At 48.4% G+C, this 25,833-nt stretch overlaps 2 pseudogenes; both read left to right on the forward strand.

Annotated features, from left to right (window-relative positions):
• The first annotated feature begins 356 nt into the window (after positions 1-356).
• LOC127310766 (TATA box-binding protein-associated factor RNA polymerase I subunit B-like) lies at positions 357-6,820 on the forward strand (annotated as a pseudogene).
• Positions 6,821-10,335: 3,515 nt separating this feature from the next.
• LOC127308813 (phytosulfokine receptor 1-like) lies at positions 10,336-13,771 on the forward strand (annotated as a pseudogene).
• The last annotated feature ends 12,062 nt before the right edge of the window (positions 13,772-25,833 follow it).

Here is a 25,833-nt window from a genome sequence, read left to right on the forward strand (position 1 = left end):
GAGCGTAGCACAACCCTACATCGGCTAGTCCGAAGACAGCCACAACCGACACAACGGCGAGGGTTTCGAGTCGTGTGCTGATGACTATGCATTGGCGGACTATTGATGGACTGTATCATTAGGCCACCAGGTGGACAGTACTAGGCCTGTTACTGTGTCGAGCCCATTTATTTGCGAGTTGTAGTAGCGGGCCTAAAAAAAAGAGTAATTTTGATTATCTCGTTATTTATGATCTTTGCTCTGCCGTCCTGACGTCCCGTGCGCCGCCGCCGTCCTGACGAAGCCGCGCCGTGTGCGACGCCGGACTTCCCACCCCCCGCTTCTGGACTCCGAAGTCGCAAACCCACATCTCTCCCATGGATGACTTCAGTGGTGCATCCCCATATCGCTACAGCGGCGGTGGAGGCGGAAGCATGCCCCTGGTATGCAAAGCCTGCGGATTCGCCGAAGTCTACAGACCCGACGTGGACGGATTCTTCTCGTGCGACGCCGTGCACACCCACACCCCGAAGACGGCCGCCGACCCCTACGATATAAAATCACCCGCCGCCGCCCCAACCCCTCCATCCCACCCCCAGCAGAGAAAATTGCACAAACCAGCAACTCTTGGGGTCATTGTTGCATAAACCAGTGACTCAAATATTTTGTTGCACAAACAAGTGACTCTAGGGGTAATTGGTTGCATGGAGCTCTAAGTAACAGATTATGCAATTAAACAATGTGCTTGCAGAGAGGACTAAAACGGTTATTAGATGGATAGGCTCCAAACGAGTTTCCCCATGAGCGGTTTTCAACCGCGTCCCCCAAACACGTTTTTTTGTCCGGCGCGGCCCAATACAGTGTTCGGCGCCCCGAAGCCGTCCCCGCTACACAGGGGACGTTCCGGGCACGCCAGACATAATGAAAAGCCAGGCGGGGAGTGGCGGAGCCGATCGAAGCGTCGCAGCTTTACCTTAATGGCGACGGAGGGGCAGGCGAGAAGTCTCGTCGGTGCTGCGCAGCCTCCATGTGTAGCCAGCGTTCGCACGCCACCGCGCGTTCCCGCGCTTTCTTCATGTTGTTTCTCGCATCTTCCCGCGCTTTCTTCCTGACGTCGGCGTCTATAAAAGGCCCTCCCGGCTCAATGGCAGCCACCACAGCCACCGGTATCCCTTTCTCCGCCACCGCCCAGGAAGAGCGGCGGCGGCGCGGGGCGGATATTTGGCGTTAAGGGCCACGGCAGTGGCGGGAGGCACTCGAGCAGTGGGTCCCGTTTAGGGGACGCGACTGGAGATGCTCTTAGAAACTAAAATCTGAATGATTTTGTATCACTAGTACAGATCCCGGCAATTGGAGGAGGTGTGCCCGTGGTTGGGATTTTCATTGGACCACCTCCAAAAATCCATTCTTCAGAGTGGGTGATATAATCGACCGCTTGCACACACACAGTTGGCTACATATACGGCTCGCCTTTACACCTCCGGGACGCTCGACTTTTTACGGACGTCCCAAAGATATTGGAGTCGGTATAAAAAAACCCTCACCGCCTCTAAGCGGCGGTGATGACCGAATAATCCATCCGGATCTGCTATATATGGGCCGTCTGAATGTCTACGGGCTATCCATGTTTTCACAGTTGTTGTCTGCAGACTATCTAAATATTATCACACCGCTCTGGTGAATAAGCCGGAGCGTCCGGTATTCGTGTTCGCCCTCCTTGCGATTCCCATTCCTTGGGAAAACAATCCAATTGGATAACATTGGGCAGAAATTCTAGTGCAACATAGCCGTTATTTTCGGATTTCCGAATTTTTTCGGACAGTAAAAACTAGCCATTGTATACTAAATCAAGACTCGAACCCGGTTTTTATTTGACGCCTCCTCCAAAGAATAAAATCTCTAGGCGGGCGCATTTTCTGACCGCCCCTCAATCGACCCAAGGGGAGGTTTTATTTTCCACCACCTCTGAAAATTCTTTTATTGCCGACACGCTAACCGCCTCCAAAATTATTGGAGACAGGTTTTAATTTCGAGCACCTCCGAAAATATTTGATTGAAGGCGGTTAATTCTTTACTGGCACCTACTTAAAGAAAACCGTTCATGGGAAACTCGTTTGGAGCCTATCCATCTAATAACTGTTTTAATCCTCTCTGCAAGCATGTTGTTTAATTGCATAATCTGTTAATTAGAGCTCCATGCAACCAATTACCCCTAGAGTCACTGGTTTGTGCAACAAAATATTAGAGTCACTGATTTGTGCAACAATGACCCAAGAGTTACTGGTCTGTGCAATTTTCTCCCCCGAGCACGACTCTCTTGCGGCTGCCTTCAACGACGAGCCGCGCGCGCGACTTCGTGTCCTGGGGCGAGCCGGATGAGCTGGGGGCTGGGTTCCGGCGGCGCTACGTGCAGGGGCTGCAGCTGATCCCGCAGCGGCAGCTGGAGGCGCTGGTGGACAGGCACCAGGTGGGCGCGCTCGTCTGCAGCGTGGCTGGAACCGTCTGGTTTCGGTTGATCGCTGCCTCCAAGGTGTTCGACGAAATGTGGGCAAGGAAGGTGCTCGCCGACGACGAGGCTGACCGGAGACCCAACTGTTCTACTTCATATGGAGGTGCCGCCCGCTCTTGTTTAGTTTTATTGCCATATAAAAAAAAACCAGAACGAAACTTGAACAAACGTATGTTCCTTTTGTGTGCAGGCCAACGGAAACATCAAGATTTGAAATGCGAATGGGCGGATGAAGCCTCGGCTCGGAAAGACAGGCGGAGGGTTCAGTTCGTCTTTCTGTGCTTGTTGAGGACGATGCTGCCGCTGCACTCGACACTGCCAATCTGCTTCCTGGCCTGTGATATCGCCCGGAAAGCCATCCTACCGACCGACATTTACAGGTGGGCGCAAGCTCCCTTACGTGGCAGCGTTTACCCAAGTGGACAGGCTTCTCGACAGCTCTCTAAAAGAGTATTGCTCTCTGAATGCAAGACAACTGTTCAGGCTGGTCCAAGTGATTGGAGCGTGGCAACTGGAAGCTGCAGTTGGGTCCATAGCGCGAAGAATAGGCTTGCGGCTTCCTTCAGTTAATTTCTATGCTATTGCTCGACGCTGCTTGAATGACTTGTCTCTGCCGGTACAAAGAATCCTCCCTCACGCTTGCCGCATCTATGAGTGGGCAATGCCTGCAGAGCTATGGTTTTCTGGTAATCCAGCTAGGGTCCCTACACGGGTCTGTGTAATGGCTATACTAATCATGGCTCTAAGAGCATGTACAATGGTAGAGAAGGCATGCCTTTCCTTACCCCGCCACATCAGTTAGAGAAGGTATTAGATATAAGTCATACATCGCATTATCTCTTACTGCCATCTCTAGCAATTAATATTAATAACTAAATTTTGGTAGAAAATTTGTTGCTAAGGAAAGACATATGTGATACAATGGAGAAAATAGTGTTCCCTTATTTCGTAAGAGATGATCCCTTAGCTAAGGGAAGACAGTCTTCTCTCTCTTCATTCTCTCTCCTCCAACTAAGCAAAAATCTGACGTGGCATCTCTAAGGGAAGGCTGACATCACCCCATTGTACGTGCCCTAAGAGTTGAGTATAACATCAATGGTCAAGGGATATGGGAGGTCAGTATTCCATATAGGCTCATGTCATGGAAGAGCTATCATAGATATGATGGACTGAACTTTACTTTTTTTTATTTTATTCAGGAGATTTCTGGCAGCAAGAAATGCAGGTGAAGCCTGATGCTGATAGCAGCACCAGTGAGGAGTTCCGCGCAAGAGAATTATTATGCACTCTTGCAGATGCCTATGACAAAAATGATGTCGCACATGATAACTTTCAGTAGCATCTTGTAATTTACACATGTCAAGTTGTGGTTTATGTACTTAGCTCTTATGTTACTAAATACATGTTATTCTAGCTTCTAGTACAAGTAGCCATGTTGTATGTCCCGTGTTAATAAGTTATGCCCTCCTATGTGTAAGGCCACTAGTCTAACTTGCAACGTCCCTCCTATACTGTTGTTCTGCTAGTACCTTTGGATTGTCCAATAAGCATATTCTTATGCTTTTTTACTCAAACATATAGTATAGAACATATCATTATGTTTCAAACATTCAACTAAGACAAAGCTATAATTCTCCCTTTCTTTTGTTCAGATGGACCTCGGTAACTTCACTTTTGCACTGTAACTGGATTTTTATCTAAACCAATATACTTTGTTATTTTATATCCTAAGGAAAGTATGGAAGTACAGTAATGTCAAGTATATTTGATAAGAAGTGAGCATGCCATTTTCATCTAGTATCTAATATAGATGTTCACAGTGATATGTATGTTCAAATTATATGGTTTGGGTCTGACTGAATTCACTCTAGGGTGACAATTATTTGACCGGACCAAATACTTAGTACTGGTACAAAATTTGTCTATAAGCTTCCTGATTCTGCAGACTATTCGAAGGACCTTCACTCTTATCTCAAATACTGCAAAGATGTTGTCTTTCCTGGGATTGCATGTTCAGTTGAAGAGGAGCACTTGATAGAGACTTTCATGATATGTACAAAGGAAAAGAGGTAATGCACCCAACTTGATGCTGTTGTCAACCCTTATTCCTTTTTCTGCATCTAGCGGTGAAATTGTAGTGTGGCTCTCAAAGATTGTGTCCATCATGATTACTGCTCATCTTATCTGACTAAAAAATAAATCTTGCCCTAATCTTATTATTGTTGCTCGATTCCAATATTTCACTCCCATGGCCTGGTTTAGTTTACTTTGAGGTTATTACTTATTAGCTGTACCGACATTATGATAAAATCAATATGTAATGTGAACAAGGTTAAAAATCTATGTCCCTCGGCGCTGGCCTACACACTCATTAGCGCTAGGCGACAGCTGAACGAGGAGACTTGGCACTAGGTAATGGTCTAGACGGCCAGCCAGGAATCGACCTCTCTGGTAGGGAAGTGACCTCACCGGTGAGGGAGAAGAAGGGAGGAGCTGCTGTTACCAATGCGCCACCTAGACAGGCTAGGCAAACACAAAATGCCAGCCCAGCGTCTAGTGCCTTTCTGAACCTTGAGTGCAGACCATAAACAAGTTTTTATGTAGGGATGTTATTTCAGGAACAAATTCAGCACCAAAAAAATCATAAATGATCTTGGAAACCAAACACAATTGGTTCAAACTATTATTTATTTATTTTGAGGAATTGCCAAGTCATAAAATTATAGATGAAGAACAAGGAAGTTGCTATCATAAGAAGTTAACTATTTTAATATTTTATTCTAATCGCATATTTGTTTTGAACGTCAAATCTACTGATTTAGCCTTTCTGAACCTTGAGTGCGTACCATTACCAACCTTGTATCTATGGATGCTTTTTCAGGAACAAAATCAGAACAAAAAAATTGTAAATGATTTTAGAAACCAAATACAATTCAATTTTTTAAGAACTGCCAAATTATAAATTAAAAGATAAAGAACATGAGTTGCTATTCATAAAAAAATCTTAATTTTATGTGCAGATTATTTGAGCTTCAAATTTGTACAGATGTAGCACCTGGAGGATTATCTACATGTCCTTTGTGGGTGATTCTTGTTGACTTTATGACTAAAACTTTTGCATTGTAGGATGAGAATGCAAAAGCACACATGGAGGAAATGCGAACCACCAGTGGAGTGAATAAACGAGGTCGAGATGGAACGTTTGTTGGTGCAAGGTGCTTTTCTGCATCACCAGGGATACAACATACTAAGTCAGAAATGGAAGATCATGGATTTTGTTATATGTCGCCAAGGAAGTGGCTAAAATCAGATGGTTATATTCACTATAGAAGAAAGACAATAACTGGCAGTCTTCTTTGTGTTGGACATGCTGATTATTACATGTTGATACGCTCATTTGCCAAGCTTGCAGAAGTTGATATTAGGATTATGCATACTAGTGTGCTAAAACTTGAGAGGAGACTTGCCTGGATAGAAGAACGAATAGGCAGATCCTTCGATGCCTTAAAGAATCTACCTAGCTAAGCAAATGATGTGAAAATGCTCCTTTGAAGTCGCTTGAATAGGTGAGGTCACAAGGAAGTTGAGCATATTAGAAGAAGCAGACACACTTTCGAGGATTAGAAACCTCCTGGGAGAAAATTTTGCTTGAGTAGTCCAGACATGTTCTCAGAGGAGCTGATCATATTAAAATGAAGGTGACATATTTCACAAGTTGAACAAGACAATGGATCATGTAATGGCAGAGCAAGAGCTGAACAGGAGCTAAAGCCCAACATCACTTCCTATGTAGGCTTATCCAGAAGCCTCGTCGTCAGTGTAGGTGAGCCATGGCATGTCTCTCAAAAACTGTGGAGTGCAGCCGGAGTGCGGCCGAGACAATGGGAGAACTGCAGTCACGGCAGGAGGTTCGTCGAATTCATGCAGAGCTCTTTTGACACGAGCCACATCTTGCTGTGCCTCACCAAAATCAGGAACTTAAGGTGAGGGGTATTTTTTTTTGTACTTGAAATGGATATGCCGTCTTTTAGAGTGGAAGGTTCAAGCTGAATTTCTCGTGAACACATGTTCTTGGAATTCTCAAAAGATGTAGAGCTCCCTTTTGAATGAATACTTGTCCATAGGAATCCAGGATGAATGCCTGTAGCGCCAAGTAAGCACGAGCCCAGAGGAAACTATGAGCATGTGAAAAATGGCCAAATTGCTGTGGTTTAACTTTGGATACAATTACTTTGTATTTGTGTGATAATCTAAGTCCGGAAACTCTTGACTTCTTTCAAAATAGAATCCAGGATGTTTTTTATCGTCAGGATTCCAAAACACATGAATCAAAAAAAACTGGTATTACAATGACATGCCATCTAAAATCTACAAGAATGAAATGACGTTTGATCACTCATGGTAAATCATAAAGAATATTTTCAGGTGGTTCGAGTCAATGGAATGTTTTTCATATAAACTGTAGAGCAAATGAATCCTGAAGGAAAAGTTCCTGTGGATTTACCTGTACAAATCAACAACCCACATAATTTTTGTATGTTCCGAGTTTGTTTGAACCAGTGATGCCCTACATGGCCTCCTCGGAGGATCAGCCATGATTATCAACATATGTTGAAGAAATGGAATAACTTCCTAGTTGGACTTTTTGCCTACCAATCAGTTGCTTAAAGTTTGTTGTCTGCTCCACTTGAGAGCCTGTCTACATGCACTACACAGAGACCAGCAGATGGATGGACGTTGCCGGTCCACTGTCTCCAAGTGCTGCAACTTTTTTTTTCTACCTGACTGTTAACCCTTCCACAAAGCAATGGATGGATTCCCAATTCCCCTCCTTTTTATTATCACCAACAAATAGAGTCCACATGGACTAGCAAGCACATCTAAATGTGCTTGGTTCCTATTTAATTTGATTATCTTTAGCTGATATCCACTGTCGTAATGGCGTGTTACCACCACAAGAAAACACTGAGATTATCACATTCAATCTTAATTTACAGGGGCGAATATTATGTGTCGATCTGGGTGCAAGTGTAGCACTAGTATGGAGGGGATTATGAGGCTAAGAGTGGCTATTTAGTTGGTGCTTGACACTTGTGCAGCTCTTGTGTGCTCTTTTTTTTGTGAAATAAAAGGGTACCAACTTCAGCACTAATTAGTAGTAGTGCAGCATACTAGATCCTTCTAGACCAACTGAGTGGAGTATTTTATTTGATGAAAATGATGTTCACTACAGTTGTTAGAGGAGCATTATTTAAAAATATTTTATTTGATGAAACTAATGTTCACTACAGTTGTTAGAGGAACATTGTTTAATTAAAAAAAATCCAAACTGGCTTTTAGCAAGTTCATAGCTGTACACAATCTCTGAAATCATACCATATTATCATATTTCTGGACATACATAAAGAAGTCTGGTATTTTGTTCCAACCCCAACAAAAAATATATATAAACTAAATCTTGTTATAAATTTAAAAATAAATCTTAGGTCTGATAAGGATAGCAAGAAGTGGCCATGAAGATCTGCAGCAACATCCTCTGACATCTTTAGACAACAAGTGGATTCCACCAGCTCCATCCCAACATATTTTATGCCTGCACAGATGGTTGACATGCTGTGAGCCGTTGCTTCAATCCAGTGGTCATCATGAGATTAAGGAAAGCTAATTAAGCAAAAGGCTGCACCATCATCAGACATTATCAAATATAAAACCCAGAAATGAAGAACCACATAGATAAGAAAAAAGATAGCCTCTGGTCTACATGGCAACGGTACTGTGGCTGACCCATAATAATCATGTGGTTTTGTTTATCATATCCTGATGAACATCTTTAGGTGCCTTGTACCCTGTCATTTTGATGCTAACTTTGCAGATACATGAGTGGTCACTAGAATATTAGAAATGTTGCTACAATTTGTGCTAGTGGAAACTAAAGCTGCGGGTGATCTTGGTACATAAAACCTTGGACCAGGGTGAACGAAAAATTAATTAAACGATTAATTAGTTACAAATCACTACATGAAGCTATCTTATGAGCCATCTTGCCCTGATCAGTTGGTCAGCTGCAGTGTGCCTTTTCTCTTAGAGTAACAATGAAGCATGCCTTTGGTCCTGATCCAAGACAGATTGATTAGTATTAGTGCAGCTAATTAGCTAGCTGCTGATAGATTCTGTTACTGGTAAAGATGGCACTTGGAGTGTACCTGAAGGGCTGCTAGCTCCTAGATATCTTTGTCTTGGTCCCAAAAAAAATTTGGTCATGGAGTTTTTCTTAGTACATGTCAATGTTTCCGTGTAGCTCATCATGAACTAGTTGCAGGTTATTCAAGGCTTACATTCCATTTTCTTTGCGGTTTATCCGGGCTGACCCTTTCAGTCTTAAGCATGAAAAATGGTTAGTTTAGGTCAATCATGCAGCACAAGTAAGCATGGGAAGAGCAATTTGATAATGCAAAACAAATAGTACTGTCGTATCTCAGTTCTTATAGTTAGACTTTGAATTGCTCAGGAACCTACTTGGTTGCTTCATCAACAGTCCTTTTAATACAATCCTATGTCAATTCTCTTAGTTAGCAACAGCCAACAGCTCCATTATCTTAGGCCTTTAAGCTGCTCAAAAACCTACTTGGGTGATTGCTTCATGAAGAGACCTTCCATCCTTCCATACCTGAACTTGTTGAAGTGACATGTCAAATTCTTTTTGGTTTGGATTTCTGAACATCCTACATATTATTGTTCAACTTGTCAATTGTTTCGTTCAGCAAGTAAACTTGCCAATTATTTTTGTTTTTGGCTGCAACAAACTGCAAGTGGTTGATGTGCTAGTGTTCTAGACCGATCCTTAACTAATCCTCGGTGAAGTTCACCAATCTTAGTAAACGGTAAAACCACTAACCCCAAACTTCTCATTTGTTTATATGTGGTAACTAAGTCCTAAAACAGAATGTAATTAGTAGTAAATTATTACTAACCAAGCTCAATCCTAGACTAACTAATCCCCAGTTTCACTTGAACCTGACGCTGACAATTACACCGGTTGGTAACATTTGATGACAAGCTAGAGATGGTAAAAAACTTATAATAAGAAAATAATAATACTATCTGATCTGACTTTTTGGCAGCTAAGTGCATGCATGTACATGCAGACAGAGGAAGCTTCTGCTGATCTAAACACTAAGTCATCTGCGCCGGCCGTTTTTCCTTTTAATATGCTTGCTTAGGAAGGCATGATCAAGGCGTAGACTTGAGTATCTTTTTTCTATGTCGGTAGAATGCACCTGCATTTTCTACTGCAACTTGTAATTTCTTTCTCCACATAGATACGTAGATAGTTTGTTAGGGAGACGGCTGCGACTTGTCTCGTGTACTCGTTGTCTCGTTCCTTCTCAACTTGTCTCCTGCTGTTGATAATAATATTTCTCACACAGAAATTCAGCAGTTTGGAAGGTCATTCTGACTTCTGAGGCTGGTGATTATACTGACGAATTAGGTAATTAGGCTAGTTTTTAATTGGCCCTCTAGTCTCCAAGGTTACACTAATATACCTGCGGCTGGATTGCCACGTGTTACCATCCTACGACCGTTGACCTGCTTCCCCTCCTTGACCGGCCACCGGCGAGGTCACATTCACCTTGCCATTAAACTAAGCTAATTGATCAAGCTCCTCCTCCACTGTGATCAGAAAGATGGAAAGAAAATGACACATCACCCAAAACAATATGCTCCACACCAGTTGGTGCATATGTATACATACGTAGATATAAGTCCTGATACATCCGAGACAACCATTTGATTTTCATGGAGAAGATCGATATAAGAACTTAAACATAGTTAGCCAAGAGTCAAACCTAGCTGACAGACAAACAAGCAAGAAGCTCGGATTCTTGATGCGTCCATGCTTATGATCAATGGGGCGAGGCAGAGGTAGTGCACTGGTGGCAGCGCTGCGGTTGCTGCTGCTGCCGGCGATCCTGCTGCTGTCGCGGTGCCGGACCGGCGCGGCGCAGTCCTCGCCTCCCTGCGGGTCCAGCGACCTCCACGCGCTGAGAGGCTTCTCTGCTGGCCTCGACGCTCTGGTCGCCGGCTGGCCTGCCGCGCCCGATGAAGACTGCTGCGCGTGGCCCGGCGTTCTCTGCTCCGGCGCGTCCGTCGTCGGGGTGGTGCTGCCCAACCGAACGCTCCGTGGGAAGGTGTCCGCGTCGCTCACCGACCTGACGGCCCTCCGCGTGCTCAACCTCTCAGGCAACGCGCTCCGCGGCGCGCTGCCGGCAGGCATCCTCCGGCTCAGCTTCCTCGAGGCGCTCGACGTCAGCTCCAACGCGCTCGCCGGCACGCTTACCTCCCTCTCCATCTCGCTCCCGGCAATACGCGTGTTCAACGTGTCGTACAACGCGTTCAGCGGTGCACTGCCGGTGCTCCCCGGCGGGGCGAACCTCACGGCGTTCGACGCGTCAGGCAACGGGTTCTCCGGCCCCGTCGACGCCGCCGCGGTGTGCGCCTCGTCGCCGGGGCTGCAGGTCCTACGGCTGTCCATGAACAGGCTCTCGGGTGACTTCCCAGCCGGGTTCGCCCAATGCCGGTCGCTCACCGAGCTCTCGCTCGACGGGAACGGCATCACCGGCGCCCTCCCCGACGACCTCTTCGCCGCCACGTCGCTGCGGATCCTCGTCCTCCACACCAACTCTCTCTCCGGCGGGATCTCCCCGGGGCTCCGCAATCTCACCGCCCTCGTGCGGCTCGACCTCTCCTTCAACGCCTTCTCCGGCGCGCTGCCCGAGGTGTTCGACGCGCTCGCCGGCACGCTGCAGGAGCTCTCGGCGCCCAGCAACCTGCTCAACGGCAGCCTCCCCGCCACGCTCTCGCTCTGCGTCAACCTCCGCGTCCTAAACCTCCGCAACAACACGCTCGCCGGCGCCATCGGCGTTGACTTCCGCGCCGTGAACCGCCTCGTGTACCTCGACCTCGGCGCCAACCACTTCACGGGCCCCATCCCCGCCAGCCTCCCCGAATGCGCCGGCATGACGGCGCTCAACCTCGGCCGCAACCGCCTCACCGGCGAGATACCGCCGTCCTTCGCCGCGTTCCGGTCCATCTCATTCCTCTCCCTCACCGGCAACGGCTTCTCCAACGTCACGTCGGCATTAATGATACTGCAGCGCCTGCCCAACCTGACGAGCCTCGTGCTCACCAAGAATTTCCACGGCGGCGAGGCGATGCCGGAGGCCGGGATCGACGGGTTCACCAACATCCAGGTGCTCGTCATCGCCAACTGCGAGCTCACTGGCGCCATCCCGGCGTGGATCGCCGGGCTCAGCAAGCTCAAGGTGCTCGACATCTCGTGGAACAAACTCGCCGGCCCGATCCCGCCGTTCCTCGGCGAGCTCGACCGCCTTTTCTACATCGACATCTCCAACAACTCACTGCAGGGAGAGATACCGGCGAGCTTCACGCGGATGACGGCGATGCTGGCTGGAAACGGCAGTGGCAACGACGAGGACACGGCGGTGCAGGACTTCCCGTTCTTCATGCGCCGGAACGTGTCGGCCAGTGGACGGCAGTACAACCAGGTGAGCAGCTTCCCGCCGTCTCTGGTGCTGGCGCGGAACAACCTCACTGGCGGAGTGCCGCCGGCGATGGGGGCGCTGGCCAGGTTGCACATCGTTGACCTGAGCTGGAACGGCTTCTCGGGGTCCATCCCGCCAGAGCTGTCGGGGATGACAAGCCTCGAGTCGCTCGACTTGTCGCACAACGCGCTCTCCGGCGCCATCCCGCCGTCGCTGACGCAGCTCACCTTCCTCTCCCACTTCACCGTCGCGTACAACAACCTCTCCGGCAAAGTCCCCGTCGGCGGCCAGTTCTCCACCTTCTCCCGTGCGGATTTCGCAGGTAACCCGTTCCTGTGCGGCATCCACGTGCGGAAGTGCGACCGGAATCAAACCGCGGGCGGCGCGAGCGGGAGCAGTGGCCGCAGGAGGAGCGCCGCCAGCGCTGGCGTCGTGGCGGCGATATGCGTGGGCACTGCGCTGTTGCTCGCCGTGGGCCTCGCCGCAACATGGCGGGCGTGGTCGAGGCGACGGCAGGAGGACAACGCATGCAGGGTGGCCGCCGGCGACGAGAGCTGCGACGACTCTTCGTTCGAGGCGACTAGGTCGTCCACCTTGGTGCTCCTCTTCCCAAGCGACGACGACGATGGCGCCGCCTCCGAGAGGACGACGGTGATCACGCTGGACGAGGTGGTGAAGGGGACGGGCGACTTCGACGACTCGCGCATCGTGGGGTGCGGCGGGTTCGGGATGGTGTACCGCGCGACGCTCGCCGACGGCCGCGACATCGCCGTGAAGCGCCTCTCCGGAGACTTCCAGCAGATGGAGCGCGAGTTCCGCGCCGAGGTGGAGGCGCTCTCCCGCGTCCGCCACCGCAACCTCGTCTCGCTCCGTGGCTACTGCCGCGTCGGCAAGGACGTCCGCCTCCTCATCTACCCCTTCATGGAGAACGGCAGCCTCGACCACTGGCTCCACGAGCGCGCCGGCGCCCTACCGTGGCCGGCGCGGCTGCGGGTGGCGCGCGACGCGGCGCGCGGGCTGGCGTACCTGCACGGCGGCGGCAATGGCGTTGGCGCGTCGAGGCCGCGGGTGATGCACCGGGACGTGAAGTCGAGCAACATCCTGCTGGACGCGGACATGGAAGCCCGGCTGGCCGACCGGGCTGGCGCGACTCGCCAGCGGGAACGACGACACGCACGTGACGACGGACCTGGTGGGCACGCTGGGGTACATCCCGCCGGAGTACGCGAGCTCGCCGGCGGCCACGTACCGGGCGACGTGTACAGCATGGGCGTGGTGCTGGTGGAGCTGGTCACCGGGCGGCGGCCCGTGGACATGGCGGCGCGGCTCGGCGCGCGGGACGTCACCGCGTGGGCCGTGCGGCTGCGGCGCGAGGGGAGGGGGCACGAGGCCATCGACGCCGCCGTGTCTTCGTCAGGGAAGCACCGGGAGGAGGCGGAGAGGGTGCTGGAGCTGGCGTGCGCCTGCGTCTCCGAGGCCCCCAAGGCACGGCCCACGGCACAGCAGCTCCTCGACCGGCTCAACGCCATCGCCGGTGCCGCCGCGCCGGAGACTTCCTCCGACGAGCAGCACGCGCGCGCCGTAGATAACTCTTAAGATTTTGCGGCGAACGATCACCGACAGCAGATTAACCGTGCGACTTACTAGCATCATACAGTACGTACACACTAGCTACGACAGTAATACATCTTGTAAATTCAGACTGTAATAGTCAATGCAAGTCTTAACCGTGTGCATGATCCTCGAGCAAAATTTGGATTTCAAACTCAGTCACATATTAAAATTTTAAATTTACAAATTTTGGAGTACAAATAGAAAGTTGGAGTTGGGTCATGGGGGTTACATGCATAGTAAGTGAAACACATAGATTTTAAATTAAACTAACAAATCACTCCAAATTTGTAAGAACCAACATCTTTTTGATATTTAAAATTAATCTCAGAGGTGCAGCTTCATCGTCGACTAGCCCACGAAGCTCATGCATGTTTGTGTTTCTAGAACATAGTATCATCTTGCAACAATACACAAATAAGATAATATAATAATATAATAAGGAAGACGGTGTAGAGTCTTATAATGCTTGCAATATGTTCTTATGTAAGTTTTGCTGTACCGGTTCATACTTGTGTTTGCTTCAAACAACCTTGCTAGCCTAAGCCTTGTATTGAGAGGGATTACTTCTCATGCATCCAAAATCCTTGAGCCAAAAACTATGCCATTTGTGTCCACCATACCTACCTACTACATGGTATTTCTCCGCCATTCCAAAGTAAATTTCTCGAGTGCTATCTTTAAACACTTCAAAAGTTATTACCTCTTATTTGTGTCAATGTTTTATAGCTCATGAGGAAGTATGTGGTGTTTATCTTTTAATCTTGTTGGGCAACTTTCACCAATGGACTAGTGGCTTCATCCGCTTATCCAATAATTTTGCAAAAAGAGCTGGCAATGGGATTCCCAGTCCCAAATTAATCAACCTTCATAATTTTACAAAAAAATAGACACTCCTCCATGGTATGTGATTGTTGGACGGCACCCGAGGATTCGGTTAGCCATGGCTTGAGAAAGCAAAGGTGGGGAGGAGTGTCATCTAAATAAAACTAAAATAAAAAAGGCACTCCTTCATGGTATGAGATTGTTGGCAGGCACCCGAGGATTCGGTTAGCCATGGTTTGTGAAAGTAAAGGTTGGAAGGAGTGCCAGCCAAAAATAAAAATGTTTCATGGGAGCCGCTCTTTGAAGGTTTGTCTGGCAAGGGGGTTAGAGTTCCCATTACCATTCGTTGACAACAACAAACACCTCTCAAAATGTTACTTTTATGCTCTCTTTATGTTTTCAAAATAAAAGCTCTAGCACAAATATAGCAATCAATGCTTCCCTCTGCGAAGGGCCATTCTTCTACTTTTATGTTGAGTCAGTTTACCTATTTCCTTCTATCTTAGAAGCAAACACTTGTGTTAACTGTACATTGATTCTTACATACTTGCATATTGCACTTATTATATTACTTTGCATTGACAATTATCCATGAGATATGTATGTTGAAAGTTGAAAGCAACCGCTGAAACTTAATCTTCCTTTGTGTTGTTTCAATGCCTTTATTTAGAATCTATTGCTTTATGAGTTAACTCTTATGCAAGACTTATTGATGCTTGTCTCGAAAGTACTATTCATGAAAAGTCTTTGCTATATGATTCAGTTGTTTAACCATTATCTTTATCATTGCTTTGAATCGCTGCATTCATCTCGTATGCTTTACAATAGTATGATTAAGATCATGTTGGTAGCATGTCACTTCAGAAATTATATTTGTTATCGTTTACCTACTCGGGACGAGTAGGAACTAAGCTTGGGGATGCTGATACGTCTCCGACGTATCGATAATTTCTTATGTTCCATGCTTGTTTTATGACAATACCTACATGTTTTGTTCAAACTTTATGATGATTTTATGTGTTTTCCGGAACTAACCTATTGACGAGATGCCGAAGTGTCAGTTCTTGTTTTCTGCTGTTTTTGGTTTCAGAAATCCTAGTAAGGAAATATTCTCGGAATTGGACGAAATCAACGCCCAAGATCTTAAAATCCCACGAAGCTTCCAGAACACCCGAGAGCCACCAGAGGAGGGCCCTGTGGGCCCCAGATGATAGGCTGGCGCGGCCAGGGGGTGGGCCGCGCCCCCTACTGTGTTGTCGCCTCGTCAGCCCTCCGACTCCGCCTCTTCGCCTATATAAAGGTCCCTGACCTAAAACATCGATACGGAAAAGCCACGGTACGAGAAACCTTCCAGAGCCGCCGTCATCGCGAAGCCAAGATCTGGGGGACAGGAGTCTCTGTTCGGCACGCCCGGGATGGGAAGTGCCCCCGGAAGGCTTCTCCATCGACACCACGGCCATCTTCATCAACGCTGCTGTCTCCCATGAGGAGGGAGTAGTTCTCCATCGAGGCTAAGGGCTGTACCGGTAGCTATGTGGTTAATCTCTCTCCTATGTACTTCAATACAATGATCTCATGAGCTGCCTTACATGATTGAGATTCATATGAGTTTTGTATCACTATTCATCTATGTGCTACTTTAGTGATGTTATTAAAGTACTCTATGTGCTACTTTAGAGCAATGAGGTAAGTTATAAAACAGTATCCAACTTATAAAACAGTATCCGCCCACCCTCTCGAAACGCACATACCACAACCCCACAGAGCAATTAAGACGGTTCCCCACAACCGGCCAGCTTGCTCATAGCACTGTTCTTCGTCTCCAATCTTGTGTCTCCATCGACAGGAGGCTAGGGTAGGAATCACCCCGGCCACTCACGCAACTGTATTTAACTGTAAGTGAAACACATAGATTTTAAATTGAACTAACAAACCACTCAAAATTTGTAAGGACCAACATCTTTTTAATATGTAACATTAATCTCAGAAAATAATTTGATTTAGCACAATGGAAAAAATAGGGCTGCGGTCGCGCCAAGCGTCCAAAGTCTTAAGTCGCGAATATTCACGCGAGCGCACGCGCTATTTGTCCGTGGTCCATGTGCTTCTACTACTAACTAGGAGACAACAAACAGCTCCCCTTATAAGTTGGTCTCCATCCTCTTGGCTTAGCAAGGTGGGACTAAACATTGTAGTACCCTTGTATTTTACTCCCGTATGGTTGTCTGGGCCTTTTACAGAATTCCATTGGGCCGGCGGATAGAAACGGAATTGAAGAAAGCCTCGCAGTGCTTGTTTCCTCCACCACGCCACTGGCCCACCTTGTGAAGTGTGTGAAACAACCAAATATAAAAATGCAAGCGGTCCTTCCACTGCGTAATGAAGTCTTGCGTGATACGGGAAATGATGTGTTCAACAGGGCAGCATTTGCTCCTGCCGCATTGATGGGGCCAGAGACTTCAAGATTGACGCCACCTGCTGGTCCATACCATTTGTCAGTTAGGTATTTCAGAAATTGTCAAAAATACAGCTAATGGGGTCTTGGTCAGGCATGATATATAGAGACCTAACGGTGAACCTATCTCTAATAAATGGCCACACAGGGTACAGAGCCATATCACGGTTTGGTCATTTTTATTTTTGCCTCAAGCTTTTAATCAACACAAGAGGCCAAGGTTTAAACACGCGCTCCCGTCCACAACTTCTTGCTACGCTTCCAGTTCTTCTTGCCCGGCTGAAGCAAAGCAAGCGACAACATCTTGTGGCCGGGATCAGCTATCGTTCGGTGGCAACGGAGGGGCCTGCGAAGCTGCACCACAACCACGGTACAGTGCGGAGCTCATGGTGCCGCCGCCAACAACCACATCCGTCGACCCAGCCTTTTGCTTCGACGCCCGTTGGAGTCGCCGGCGGGGATGGCAAATTGGCAACCTGGGTGCAGTGTCTGGTGACTAGTGTCATTCTCCGCGAAGCTGGGCCAATGGGTGTATGACCCGACGATGGGGCAGACGGTCGGAGCTTCAGCCTACCGCAAAGGCGACAAGCAGCGAAGATCGGGTTCTCGAGCATGAGCATGGCGATCTTGATCTGCTCGACATGCTACACCACGGCCATGTGTCGTATGAAAAGTACTCTCGGTTGACGGACGCTGCCGGCGCCGCTCTGTCGGCGTCCTCGCTGACGCCCGTCTCTTTAAGCATCATGCTCATGACGAGGACGAATCAGCTGTCCATAGCAGTGCCATGTCATGCTCACGCCGCATCATCGTCAGCGAACTCATCGTAGACCTGGGCGCGCTCGGCCAACATCGTCGGTGTAGTGGTCGGCGTCGAGCCCGCACTGGACTTGCATATACGGCATGAGCGGGAGCTTGGGGACGTCTGTAGAGGAAGAGGCCATCTGTATGCATGTCGAGATTAATCTGCTCGGCATGTTACATCACGACTTGATCTCATCGGCATGCTGCGCCATGTCCATCGGAGGGAGGCCGCAATCAGCGCAGTAGAACATGTTCTTGCGCCTCGACATCCAGGGGCTTCACGCCAGCAGCGCCTCGACATAGGCGAGCTGAACGCCAACAACAATTTCCGTGAGCTGTACACCGGCGGCACGACATCGTCATCTTTGGGCATGTTGATGAAGACGCCGCACGCCAGCAGCACCTAGACGTTGGCGGGGGTGTCAAAGAGTAGCACAAGGTTACACTCTCCTTAGCCTGGCTAGTCCCATATGAAAATCAACAGTTTTGATATCCACTGCATCCCATTTCCACTTACACATCAATGACTTCTAGCGTAGTGTCTCCCTAGCATAGGGAGGTGATGTTGCACGCTACATGCCGCCAAGCTTAGCACAGCACAACGGTGTCTCCATGCTGCCTAGCCTTAGTTCGGTCGTGGGTGGTGAGGACATGCAACACCCTAAGCTGCACCAAGCCGTCGACCGTGGCTGTTCTGATGAAGAAGCGGCAACAAGCTCAGCGCCTTGACGTTGTTCATGGTGGTGTACTGGTCAAAAGCGGGGTGATGCGTGCCCAGCGGGGCGTACATGTGCATCTTGGCAGTGGCGTACATGTGCGGCTCGGACGTTGATGCAGATAACGCGACGCCTGACGTACAGAGCAACTCAGTTCGGTGTAGGGCGGCTCAGCTCACGGAGGCAGAGGACAGGTGTGGAGCACCACGGCGGATAGGAGCAACTCGGCCCGACGGACGGATGTAGCTCACCCCGACAGACGGATGTAGCTCGCCCTGGCGTATAGGTGCTCTCGACGGACGAACGGACCACGGTCTGGCGTACTGCTGCTCCCGGTGGACGGACGCAGCTTGGCCTGATGCTAAGTTCAGCCCGACACCCGGCGTACAGGTTCAGGTCGATGCACACAATAGCGCCGGCGATGGCTCGTGGCGTATAGGTTCAAGACGGCGGCGAGCAGGGGTACAGTTCCCAGCTCGGCTCGAGGCGTACAGGCGCAGCTCACTCCGGTGCATCAAGGTGTATACAAGCACGAGCAGCTCATCTCGCAGATGCAGCATGGCGAAATACTCAGCTCACAGGTTAAAGCTGGCGTACAGGTGCAGGTACTCGTCAGCATATCGTTGCTGACGGTGCCAAGCTAGCCATGCACGGTGGACAAGCTAGTATTGATGCAATACGTACATGTGCATGAATGATGCAATACATGTGCATGGATGCATGTCCCCATGCGCGTCGATGTGTATGTGCCCAACAATGTGCTTGATCAGTAGGAAGTGGCGGTGGCCGGTGGCCATGCTGGGCGACCAGACGACGCCTCATAACAGCTCCTCCGTGACCTACCTTGTGAGATGGCGCCCAAGCTGCGCCGACTGCCGTATATATACTTGGCGTCGGGCCCAGTCACAGTGCCGACCACGCCGGTCATGCCAACATGAGCGTGTGTTGGTTTTACACCGACACAGGTCTCCCGATAAATACTCACGCGAGGCGTACCCCTTGCACACCTCGATGAAGCCGCCAAGTCGTGGAAAGTCCTAGCAGAACGTACTGCATCATGTTTCTTCATAGTAAGGACGTCTTTCGATTTGCGATATCTTTAATCATGGTAAAGTCTGTATTGTAATTATTTTACATAATGAATATTATTTTTGAAGAATATAATAAAATCAATTTTCAAATTGATTTAAACCCAAATAATCCATAAAATTGTGGAAAATTGGGTGCTTCATTATGAAATAAAAATCACCATCTCCGAGTAGTAATTCTCCGACGCCATCGGCATCGACTCCTCATGCACATACTCGCGCTACGTGTGTGCTCGAGAAAACTTCTATCTCCCATGAGCCGGCACTAGCGTAGTGTAGATGACGAAACATAGGACGGTGGTGGAACCCAATCGCGGGAGGATGGTATCATCATATGACTCTAATGGCGGGTCGGTGGTGCCATGGCTATTCTATGGCGTGTTGGTTGTTGCCTCCTCCATGAACACCACCATCGACAAAAAGATAAGAAAACAATCCCTCAGAAAGCACCAGTACCATGCAGAACCACCGTTGGATCTGTCTCATCTAAAGGTCTATGGCTTCTCAGGCCACCATGACTTCTCAAGTGACGACGTTGTCACCTTTGTCTAATAACCAGTTGGAAAGCACAACACGATCACCACAAATAATTGTGGTACATGAACCAATCGAGAGAGAATATGCACCAAATAAGTATTTCTCTAATCATTCATTTTGCTTCGATATTCGAATAAAAGGAGGAGAGAGAAATGCATTTCATCTACCAAGGCGAGCGGGAATCTCGGAGAATAAATCGACTGCCCAGAACACACCCACACTCATGCCTATGTGCACAAAATCCAGTCTCTTCTCATAGGGAAATAATTTTGTAATAACATGCATGGGTGTGGGTTCTACAAGCACATCATTTTGCTTCGATATTCGAATAAAATAAGAGACAAATGAATCTTTTCATCTACCAAGGCGAGCGGAAATCTCGAGGAATAAATTGACCGTCGAGAACACACCCACACTCATGCATGCGGGTACAAAATCCACACTTGTCCCCATGCTATAATTTCTCACTCACGGTTTTCTAGACATTTTTCCGTTTCATCAGCCCCCTTCCGTCGAGATATTTAGTTTTGGTAGTTTTCCCGCCTAGATTTTTTAGTTTCAGAAATTTTCTAAAGTTAACTTTATGTAATAAATAGATCTAAAGTAGTACAAAGATCACCACAAATTGGTATTATCTATTTTCTCACCATAAAACTTTCAAATCGGTATCATGGTTGTTTCCCGCCCAATTTTTTGTTCTGGCAGTTTCCGCCCAAAATCTAATTTCAGCAACTTTCCCGCCTAAATTTTGGTTTTCGCAGCTTTCTCGCCAAAAAGAGTTGCGTGAGCAATCAGAGGACAAGATGCATATTGGTTGGAAACCAAAGAATATGGTTAATTTGCATCGATGATGAGATACATATTTTCCATGGGCTTTTTTCATGTGCTTTTTCGTATATTATCTATTTTTATTCTATGAGATAAGGATTATACCAGTAACAGTTGAAGATGTGAGTCGATTCAGGACACAACCTGTTTATCCATGTTAGAGCATGCCCACGCATTCATATTGGAGCAGCTCATCGATCTGCATATACGTAATAGCCTCGTCATAGAGACATAAAGCTAGTTCTAGGATGAGGTTAGCTAGCAGCTTGGTTATGGTGCCGACGGCATTGTGTGTATTAGTACCGAACATTACCTCATTCTGTGTGCCCTTTATGTTACGCGCCACATTATCGTCTGCATGAGTTGGCGGCACTACGGGAAAAAAGGGTGTTGCCGTGCGTCTTGTCTTTGCCGTGCGGCTCTGCACGGCAAAGATGTATCAGCAGAGGGCGCACGACAAAGAACTATTGCACGGCAAAACGACTAACGACGCACGGCAAAGAACTATTGCACGGCAAAACGACTAATAGCGCACAACAAAGAACCATTGCACGGCAAAATAACTAACGGCGCACGGCAAAGAAGCTAACACGGCAAAGCTACAATTTCGCGCACGGCAAAGAACGATCGTATAGCTGAACAGCCGTAAACACACGGATAGGTGACGTGGCCTACCTCACGTCTCACCTTGGCCCCACCACCCACACCAAACTCTTTTATATGTGCACGCTGGAGACTCCGGTCCAGAATCGAGAACACGCTGGAGGCTCCAAACTCCACGGCACGCGGGTCGCGAGAGGCTCCGAGCGCAGCGCCATGGCCACACAGCACGCGGCGGTGCCCGTCCCCGGCCTGCGGCGGCGCCCGTCCCCGGTTCCCCGGCCTGCGGCAGCGCTCGTCCCCGGCCTGCGTCGGCGCCTCCCGAGAGATGGTGCAGAGCTTCTCATCCCCGACTCCTCCCGAGAGATGGTGCAGAGCTGAGGACGGCGGCCCCGGAGCTACGTGGCGGCCATCCTCGAGCGTCGCCGCCTCCTCCCTGTCTCGGCCATCTTCGAGTGTTGTTGCGGCGAGCGGGCGTGGGCAAGCATGCGGCGGCCAGCGGGCATGGGCGGGCGCGCGGCGACCTGGCGTGGCAGTGGGGCGTCTTTTTTTTAATTTTGCTAAACCTCTTTGCCGTGCGTCCAGGTAACACGGCAAAGGTCGTCCGGCGCACGGCAACGAAGTGCCTCACGGCAAAGATGACGGGCGCACGGCAAAGAACGCCCACACGGCAAGACTCTTTGCCATGCATATTTGCTAAAATGTACGGCAAAGATCCTTTGCCGTGACATACGTTGCCGTCTAGTCTTTGCCGTGCAAAATAGCCTTTTCCGTGCAAATTAGCCCTTTGTCGTGCAAGATGGCCGCACGGCAAAGCCAGCTTCTGCCGTAGTGCGGCATGACAGCCGTTGCTCCACTTGTCTCCTCGCCACATCGCTTACGGATATCCTATTCATTGCATCGGGAAGGCGAGTACCTATCATTTTATGTGCAAACATCGCCGTGTGCGCCCTTAGCCGATGCCCATAGGTCACTGGAGCGCTACTACCACATTCACGGAGTTCCACATGTCATCTCGGCCCCGCCTCCAGTTTCGGGTAGTCCGAAGAATAACCACACTCTTTCCCACCCCAACCATAAGAGGTTATGAAATGCGGCGTTGATTTTAGGACTTTTCCAGCCCAAGTTAGCGCACCAGAAGGTTTTCCTGCCCAAATTTTAGCACATGCGCATTGGCTGGGTTGTTTCTGCCCTGCTTTTTGGTACCGTGATTTCATGTGTCAACAACTCATAGGAGCTATGATTTGGGTGTGTGACGAACCATCGAAACCTTCTAGATAAGTTAGCTTTTCCTGGATCACCAGACTTGCGATTTTCAGGAATTAACACGCCAAGAGATTTTATTTTAACTAGATTGATGTTAGACCCGAACTACATCGGAAAAACTCTACGGGACCAAAAGACTCCTTCTAGGCCTCCGAAACCAACCCACAAGTTCGGATAGACAGAAAAAGTGTCGGGATTTTCTCTCAATATCTTTGATCCTATTAAGGTCCTAACAAGTACGCTCGGCACATCGTTCCACGTGCTCTCTTTTCCTATCATTTCACGCATTACCGTTCATGCCATGTGCCTTTCATGTTACACATGACGTTATCATGTGTATGAGTTGGCGGCGTAACACCCATTGTTCCACGCGTCTCATCGCAGCGGGGTTTCTCGGAGACTCTATTCATTGCACATGATAGGCAATTAGCTATCATTTTATGCTTGAACCTCAGAGCGCATGCCCTTGGCCAAATCACGAAGGTGTGGATACTCATCGTGTCTTGTGCGCCTTTTCTTCTAGATCAACCAGGCTCTTTCCAACCCGAAATTGTTGGAAGCTACGGAGCGCGGTGTATGTTTTGTGACTTAGCCTACCAACGTTAGCGCACCAAAAGATTCTTCAGACCCTCTGACATAGGCATCCCAAATGGGCCTGCCGAAGATAGTACCCGGGGTTTACTGAAGGCCCACTACCCGAAGAATAAGAAGATTCGGAAGCCCAAGATATTATTAAGGAAAGTTAGAGTTGTAATAGGAAGCGTTATTTGCAATCTTGCGGGATGAGTTAGAAACCATCTCGGACTCTGTAACTTGTACAACACGAATCCCTCGGCTCCGCCTCCTATATAAAGGGGGAGTCGAGGGACGAGAAAATCATCGAAATATTGTTTACAAACCCTAGTTTTCATAATCGTCGAGTACTTTCCGGCTGAAACCTTCGAGATCTACTTGCCCTCTACTTCTAACTAAACCCTAGCCTACAATCCATAGGCATTGACAAATTAATACCTTGTCACCCTCCTTGTTCGTACCGCAATTTCAAGTGTCGGTAGTGTTTTGGCGAGGCCATATTATTGCATACGAGCTCCGATTTTTTGCGTGTTACCAACCATTAGTACCGTATCAAGAAGTTAGCTTTTCCTGGGATGAACGGACTTTGCGTAAGAAATATATTCACTCTCCTTCTCACACTGTAATTTCCCCTCAAGGTTTTCCGAAAGCCTTTTCCCGATTCGCAAGGCCCCCTACCCCCCCCCCCCCCCCCAAGATATTCAGTTTTGGAAGGTTTCCTCCCGATATTTTTCCAGTTTCAGAAGTTTTGGGAAGTTTAACTTATGCAAGAAATATATTTAAAGAAGTCTCCCCCCATCCCGATTTGCAGGCCTGCACAAAAATTACATCATTAAAAAGTAGAACATCTAAGTTTTCTAATGATATTTGTTTTGTAATATATACCTTGTATTATGTTGGTCAAATATACAACCTAGGGATAAGGGCAGGGCCTATAAACCGGTATCGGAGGTAGTACAAGATAACCACAAATAATTGGTATTATCTTTATCATCATAAAGGGTTCGAATTGGTATCATGGTTGTTTCTCGCCCAATTTTTGGAACCCCTCTTCCGTTTTGACAGTTTTCCCTCCCAAAATCTCGTTTCAGCAACTTTCTCACCTAAATTTTAGTTTTCGCAGCTTTCTTGCAAAAAAAAAAAAGAGTTGCATGAGCAATCGGAGGAGAAGATGCATATTGGTTGGAACCGAAGCAACAACCTAGCTGGAATATGGTTAATTTGCATGGATGATGAGCTACATATTTTCCATGGGCTTATTTTTTATGTTCTTTTACGTATAATATCTACTTTTTATTCTGAGAGATAAGGGTTGATACCAGTAACATTTGATGATGTGAGTCGATCTAGAACAAAACCAATTTCTCCATGCTAGAGCATGCACGCATATTCATGTTGCAGCAACTCGGTGAATCAAAATACGTATATAGCCTCGTCATAGAGACATAGAGACATAAAGCTAGTTGTACGATGAGGTGGGGTGGCTTCGTTATGGTGGTGATGGCTTTGTGTGTACTCCGTATTAGTAGATAGCATTACCCATTATTCCATGTGCCCTTCATGTTACGTGCACCGTTATCATCTGCATGAGTTGGGGGCATGAAACTCGTCGTTCCATGCCATCTCCTCGCAGCATCGTTTACTCGAAGATCCTATTCATTTCACAGGGAAGGCTAGTACCTATAATTTTATGTGCAAACATTCCGGTGTGCGCCCTTAGCCGATGTGCATAGGTGGGTACTCGCCACGTTCTTGCGCGCCTTTGGTTCAACAAAGCGCTACTACCTCATGCACAGAGTTCCACATGTCATCTCGGCCTCATCTCTGTTTTCGGGTTATCCGACGAATAACCACGCTCTTTCCTACCCCAATCGTGGGAGGTTACGAAGTGCGGCGTAGGTTTGGGGACTTTTCTTGCCAACGTTAGCCCACCAGAAGATTTTCCCAGCCAAATTTTGGCACCTACGTACTGGTTGGGTCTTCCCGCCCTATTTTTTTTGGTACCGTGATTTCATGTGGCCGCATCATTTTGGGGAGTCCGTCCATATTGCATACAAGCTCTTATTCGGGCATGTGGACAACCGTCGGAACCTTCTAGATAAGTTAGCTTTTCCCGGGATCATCGGAGTTGCAATTTTCGGAAATTATTGGGCGAAGATGCACGTTCAGTGCCTCGACCTGCATGCAGCTAGAAAAGAATGCAAAATGTGCAACAGTGCAAGGTACATGCATTATCAACGATAAGGCTCCCGTTGAAGATGTCGTGCTGGTGTCCATGTGCAGCCTGCTGGCACCCACCGAGGGCGACTCTGTCGTGTCTACTTCTCTATTCAGCACGGCTACTGCACGTCTCCTATTGAAGGTGCCATGCGCCTAGCCCGGCTCCCGCTGCTGACGACGCCTCCGGGGGCGGGTGATGGTGACATCATTGGGGGCGGAAGTCCACGTGCAAACCCCGATGCCTTGCTCGTATTGAAAA

This window comes from Lolium perenne, chromosome 6, assembly GCF_019359855.2.
Source record: "Lolium perenne isolate Kyuss_39 chromosome 6, Kyuss_2.0, whole genome shotgun sequence".
Lineage (NCBI taxonomy): Eukaryota > Viridiplantae > Streptophyta > Magnoliopsida > Poales > Poaceae > Lolium > Lolium perenne.